The sequence below is a fragment of the Rattus norvegicus genome, chromosome 9 (genome assembly GCF_036323735.1).
Source record: "Rattus norvegicus strain BN/NHsdMcwi chromosome 9, GRCr8, whole genome shotgun sequence".
NCBI lineage: Eukaryota > Metazoa > Chordata > Mammalia > Rodentia > Muridae > Rattus > Rattus norvegicus.
The window spans coordinates 91,747,916-91,755,365 of record NC_086027.1 but is presented as its reverse complement, the minus strand read 5'-3'; positions in this window follow the sequence as shown (position 1 = coordinate 91,755,365).

Here is a 7,450-nt window from a genome sequence, read left to right as displayed (position 1 = left end):
ACTCTACCAGAGAGACAGTTGGCAGGAACTGGAGATGGAGTAAAGATCTGCACTAACCTGCCATCGAGTGTTTGTGTGTCTATTTGTTCTTGTGTATATGCATTTATGTATGGAGGTATGCGTGTACATGGTATATGTATGCATGGGTATGTGGAGACCAGGGGTCAGCACCACGCCATTATCAATCACTCTGCACCTTATTTTAAATATCATTTATATGCATTTATATATGAATATGTATATATGTATAAGGGTTCACATTGTGTGTGTGTGTGTGTGTGTGTGTGTGTGTGTGTGTGTGCGTGCGCACGCACACCAGCCATAGGGCAGCATCATGGTCATTCTCAATCGCTTTTCATCCCTTTTTAAGACAGGATTTCTAGATGAACTCAGAGCTCACTGATTTCATCAGACTACCCAGCCATCAGGACTCCAGGATCGCTTGTCTCTGCTTTGCCAGTGCCGGAAATAATGTACACACAGCCATGCTTCCCTTTTAAATGGATGCTCGGGACTGAAGCAAGCACCTTACTGACTGAGCCATTTCCCCAAACCCATGTGATCAAACATTAACCTTTCCATAGAACCAAGCTGCGGTAACTGAGACCCCAGTTGCGGCTGCAAAAGCTTCAGATTTGCACATCGTCTGGCCTCAAACATTGAGAGCAGTGTCTGCCTGGAAATGACAATGCAAGGTCAAAGAGACATTGAAGAAATGTGACGTCACACATGGTCCTCGGGGGGCCTTCTCTGGCTTATGTAAGAGGGTAGGTAAAGGCGCCAGATCCTTACAATAGTGCGAAAACCTTTTAGTAGAGACTACCCACTTGAACCAACAGCAGGAGGTTTTACTTTCCTAGAGTTAGCTGTATTTTCGATTAGACACACCAAAATAAGAAAAGAAACAGAGAAATTGACAATTTTGTGCAGTTTATTGAGAGAAGACTATCTTGGTTTCATGGACATGAAACCCTTGGCTGAAATTCAGTATGGGAAAGTTACAGGGAGAGGGAAAGAGGAGTAGAGAAACATTCACTTGGGGGAAATTCCCAAAGAGGTAACGTTGAGAAACATTAATGCTCTTTTGTTGCTTATAGGCAAGTTTCTTGTTGGTCTTTTTTCACTTGGAGGCAGACGCTCAGAGGCCAAGGGATCTGGATGGACTCTTGTGGTTTGAATCTTAGTGGGGCAGCAAGAAGAGAGTCTTACCAAGCAGACAGTTACCTGCAGCACCTTCCCAGGGACGAGGTCGGCCCCACTTAGCAGCAGCATTGCTTCTGGCAGCAGCATTTCTGCTGGCAACAGCCCTTCCCACAGCCGCAGCCACAGGAGCGGCAGCAGCTGCGGCGGCAGCAGACCACCACAGGCCTGCAACAGCCACAGCAGCCACAGCAGCCACCACAGCAGCCACCGCAGCAGCCGACCCGATAGCACCTGCAGGAGGTGCAGCTGCTACAGCCGCCGCAGCCACCGCAGCCACCGCAGCCACCGCAGCCTCCACAACCACCACAGCCGCCACAGCCGCCACAGCTGCCACAGCCGCCACAGCCGCCACAGCTGCCACAGCCACCACAACTTCCGCAGCTGCCACAGCCACCACAGCCGCCGCAACCTCCACAACCACAGCAACCCATGGTGTCAGTAGAGAGGACTCAGGCACAGTGAGGGGAGAGACTCAGGAGAGGAGATGAAGGTGTGATGCCCCTTCTGCTGGGGGAGCCCCTTAAGTACCCCCTCCAGGAGGAAGCAGCAGCACACATGACCACTTCCCTGTTGAGCTCAGTGTCACGAAAGAGTCTCGGGTGTGTTATTTACTTCCCTTTCAAATGCCAGCTAGATTTATTAGATCACTTCTTTTGTTCCTTTACCTAGGTTATGCGCCTAAAGGTAGTGACCATCAACCCACTGAGAATGACCACATAGTACCACAAGCAATGTTTCAACTGGTGGCTTCCCATCAGAAAGATACAGGAGAATCTCCCAAAGTCTCCCTTTCCCATTTTTCTTACCCCAAATTAGAAAAACAGAAAGTCTCAGACACAATTGTCATTGTCAAACAATCCACACAGCCCTGCCAGAGCTCGTCCGCTGAGCAATGGGAGATCTGCCTCCCGCCTCCTACACGATTGTGGTATGGTGTTCTGTTTTAATATTTAGTGTGGTTTAACACTGTGTGATCGTCTAGAGAGCAGGAGGCATCCACAATAGTCTATGATTTATTTTCTTTGTATAAATTCCTATTGAACTTTAAACAGCCACAAAGCTTATCTTAGAATGAAAACTTGGTTAGAGTGTTTTAAAGTTTTATCAATTGATATCTAAAAGGAAAATCTACACGTTGAGTTATTGGCCCACAATGATAAGCACATAAAGAGGAATAAATTAGACAGACTTGGGGGGTGATAAATTAGCATATTTGAAGATATTTCTTCACAATGGATTATTTGATTCTATAGCGCATAATATTTATGAAAATTAAGTAATCATCCATTTCATCGTTGACTAAAATTAGTGATACAAGTATGTTAAAAGTTTCCTAGAAGAGTTAAATTGACACTGATCTGAATACAAATAAACAACGTCCATCAAAAAGTGATCCTGTAGAGAAATTAATAAGAAACATGGAGACGGCTAACAGCAGCAACACGGTCCCACTTCTGTGAAGGGTGGTAGGATGGTAGGTAGGAACATGGAAATAATGGAAACACACAAACTCATTTAGTTACTTGTGCTTCAGACATGTTCAGAATCACCCATGTGGTCAGCATCACACAGCTTCACTTGGTCTGATAGAGGGAGGCAGCCCCATCACCCAGTCTTGAAACAGAAACCAGGCAAGGAGCTCAGGGCTCAGCTTCAGGACCTCTAGGAAGAACACAGTGAGGACTCCAGACATCTTCCATACGTATTTGAGACATACTTTCCATACTGCTTAGAAACAATAGATGGGAAAATGCTGCGGGGAGGCATGACAGAAAGGTTTTCCTTTTGTTGTTGACTTTTGGTTCTTCTTCTTCTTCTTCTTCTTCTTCTTCTTCTTCTTCTTCTTCTTCTTCTTCTTCTTCTTCTTCTTCTTCTTCTCTTCCTCTTCCTCTTCCTCTTCTCCTCCTCCTCCTGCTCCTCCTCCTCCTCTTCTTCCTCCCCTCCTCCTCCTCCTCTTCTTCCTTACCTTGGTACTACTGACATTTTGAGCCAGAAAATCTCTTTTAATAGAAAGGACTGTCCCATCTATTGTAGGATGCTTAGCGACATCTCTGACACAAGCCAGGCAGGAAGACAACCTCTGTCCTATGTACAACACCTGACAATCTTTCTACCAAGTGAGTCCTAAAGGCTGTGATTGTACTCCACTATTCTGCGAGTGTGTGAGGGGAATATTGAATATTATAGCAACCTAAAGGGAGGGATATGACATTTATAATTAGCCCTTTGAAGTATACATTTGAATTTAGTATTTAAAAAATTCCTGTTTTTCTTAAATACTTGGTGAGTCTTCCCAGGGTTCATGATGCTAAGTTGCTTGGTGTCTGGAGGAAGTGGGTAAAGGAGCTGCTCCAACTCTTATGGCCTCATGGCTCCATCCTTCCATCATCACAGATCCACTGTATCCTTTAGAAGTTGACGTCTGGGGTCATTGTCTTCTTCTTCTTCTTCTTCTTCTTCTTCTTCTTCTTCTTCTTCTTCTTCTTCTTCTTCTTCTTCTTCTTCTTCTTCTTCGTGCATTTCAGGGGAACTTGAGTTGCAAGGAATTTTAATTTGCTTGGAGCATGAAGCCAGCTGGTGTTAGAGACTCTGGACTCTGTCGCCCACCCACCCTGGGAACACACGAGAAGAAAAGGGGATATTTTTGAGTCAGTCTGGGAAGTTCACTTTGAAATACATCATGACAAGTTATCAAAACCCACAGTGGCCTTGCCACATGTCTTTCCTGCAAATCGAGGGGGAAAGGGAGATGTTCTGACACCCTAACATCAAAGCTGGGGTGTGGGAGCGTTAAGGGGCTTTGCCTCTTTGTAAGGGGACAGCAGTGACTCTCCATTAATCAGAGAGGAGATGGAACTAGGACAGACCCCTCTGAATCCCAGGGACAGATGTGCAGCAGGAGCTGAGGGATCCTGATACGTGACCAGGAAGTGTATTTTCCCCAAACAAGGCCACAAGGAGGTCACATGTGACCTTGAAAACTATGTCAAAACAAGACTAAATATTTCAGAAATGGATTTTTCCTGAAGTATCACCGGAGGAAGGAAATACTAAAGTAAGCAAGGTTGTGAAGTGAGGCACAGTCCATGAGGAAATGCACTCAGGGTCTTGTGACTCCTCCCAGGGAAGTTGGTAGAAACAAGGAAGTAGCTGCCTGCCGATGCGGGGCCGCAGGAATATTTAAGGGCCCCTGGAAACAAAGGTCATCACATCTCCCTCTCCTCTCCTGAGTCTCTCTCCTCACTGCACCTGAGTCCTCTCTACTGACAACATGGGTTGCTGTGGCTGTGGCGGCTGTGGTGGCTGCGGTGGCTGTGGCGGCTGTGGTGGCTGCGGTGGCTGTGGTGGCTGTGGTGGCTGTGGTGGCTGCGGCGGCTGTGGCGGCTGTGGTGGCTGCGGTGGCTGTGGTGGCTGTGGTGGCTGCGGTGGCTGCTGCGGTGGCTGCTGTGGTGGCTGCTGTGGCTGCTGTGGCTGTTGCAGGCCTGTGGTCGTCTGCTGCTGCCGCCGCTGCTGCTGTAGCTCCTGCGGCTGCGGCTCCTGTGGCTCCTGTGGCTGCGGCTGTGGGAAGGGCTGTTGTTGTCAGCAGAAGTGTGGCTGCTGCCAGCAGAAGTGTGGCTGCAAGAAGTGCTGCTGCTAGCATGGCTCTTGGCTCTGATTCTAAGCTAGAAAATGCTTGGAGGCTTGCTCATTGCATTTGGTAAGACTTTCGGGGCCACTGTTGATTTTCCGTCCTTCTTACTTACCCATCCTGTTGGCTTCCCTCCTCCTCACTTCTCATCTACCACTGGACATGCTTTTATTTTTCCTTTCTTTCTCTCTCTTTCTCTCTTTCTTTCCTTCTTTCTTTCTTATTTTCCTTTTTTCTTTCTTCCTTCCTTTCTTTCTTTCTTTCTTTTTCCTTTTGTGCTCTGAATTTTCAGGTTTGTTTCTTCACATCTTTTAAGATATCAACAATCCTACAATTTCTTCTTCCTGTCTTCTGGGACTTAGTAGACAATACGTTTATATTCTTTCTTTCTATATTGTCTTTCCAATCTTAACTAGCAAATATTCTAAACATCGTGGTTTGTAAAAGCAAAGCTGTTTTGTCTCAAAATATATATATTTATCTTATGAGTTTAACAATGAAAATCCCTAAGTTTGTTAGGGACACTTTGTAGAAAAAAATGTAAGTTATGGCTAACTTTTTACTCTTTTATAATATGTATTCACTGACTTCTTTCCTAACTGTACAACTTTGTTCAAAAGAAAAGCAGCCCACTGTCAATAAATAAAACAAAAACCTAACTTATTCTAATGTGTCTGCCTGGATTGTCAAATATGCTCTTGCATGGGGGAGGCCAGTGGAACAGAAGAAGGTGACATTCAGACTTCAGTGAGGTTTATTGGTGGTTGTGTAGTCCTTGTCTTGGAATACATTTTACAATAGAAATGGAAACTAGGAGAGCATTTGCAGCCTTTGGCATCCGGGTCACCTCCTTCAGGGACTCCATGACCTGCATGCAACTGAACAACAGTTTAACTGTCAATCAAGTCACAGCCTTACCCTCCCAGCAACATCACCAGCATCAGCACACAGGTGGTGAGTTCTGTACTACCTAGGCATTCAACCATGCCCTAGGTAGCCAAAGATGAACAAAGCCTGGTCCTCACAGAGTCAGCACCTAAGACAGAGTAAATCAGGATCAATTATCGCAGCTTCCCCAGTGCTGCTGTTCTTTGACAGATTGCCCTTTCTCCTCCTATCCAGACGATGTAAATGGGTTTTCTGTGTACTTTATGGTGTCCTATTGAGGACTACTGACACTAAGAGATTCCCAATTCACTTGCTAGATGAGTTGACCACACTTTCCACAATGCAAGAACAAGAGCACAAATCAGAAATGACCCAATCCCTCCCCTCCTCTTCTGTTGTCACACCCCAGCCTGAATAGTCCCCTTTCCATCTAGCTAACAGTGTGCCATTCCCACACATCCTAGCTTGACCATTACCACTAACTGGCCCTGGTAAAAACCCTAGCCTGGGAGAGAAGTTTACTCTCTAGTTTCTTCTGAGGAAAGGTTTATTCTGAGATAAACTTCCCCTTCCCTCTGAACTGCATCCTGTCTTTCTCATCTTAGACAAATATTTTTCATTTTATCTCCCAGTGAGTTTTACCAAGCTGATCACTGGACAGAGCTGACCACTCCTTCCCCCAAACCTTCTTCCTAGCCTTCCTGAATCCTTTCTAACAGGCTGTTGTGCCCTTGTGACTGACTTTGTGCCCAATGCTGACCTATGTGGCCTCTCCTTCCAACACTGGAACACCAAATCTCAGACCCTACCTACTTCTCTTCTCTTCCCTCTAACTCCTCAGACCTACATTCTCACATGATCTCCTCTTTCCCCCAACCCCACCCCCCACAAAGAACTGAACACGTTCTAACTGACTATAAAACTCATGTATTTACCAAGCTTATGGTCTGGTGTTCCCCTCACCAAACCCCATCTCCAACCACAATGTAACATCCTGGGAGATCTTTTCCACAAGGAAAAGGTTAGTATTGATAGAGCTAAACCACCCAGAAGGGCCACTGACAGATACATAGTATCTATCATTATACTTTTACATATTTTTAAAATATATAATTATATATACTTAATAACTTCTTAATAAGTGATTTTTTTAGGGGTTGGGGATTTAGCTCAGTGGTAGAGTGCTTGCCTAGCAAGCGCAAGGCCCTGGGTTTGGTCCCCAGCTCCGAAAAAAAAGAAAAAAGAAAAAAAAATAAGTGATTTTTTTAAACGTGGTTGTCTTCTATGCAAACATAGAGAATAGTGCCAAAACTTTCTGAGAGCCAGCCCCACGCAAGTCAGCAACTAGGCATGGCTAGCTCTCCTCTGAGACTACCCTCACCCTTTCCAACCCAGGATCCAGATGTCACCTGTAAATATATTATATTTCTATGAATGGATCCCACTGGACAAAGACTACTGGTTCCATAGCAGAAAAATAAAATAACCTCTCAAATTCTGACGTCTTTCACTGATGGTTACGGAGCAGACGAAGACACCTTTCACCTTTCAAACTATGTCAAACATTCTCTGAGCTAGCCAGTTTTGCAAAACCGGTGTGTTGCCCAATGGCATACAATTCTCCCACACCCAAGGTGTGGCTACACTTTTACAGGCAGCCTTTTCACAAACTGTGGGGGGTGGGGGGGTGACAGGAGAAAAATCCAAACTTGAGGTGTGGAGATTCAAGAC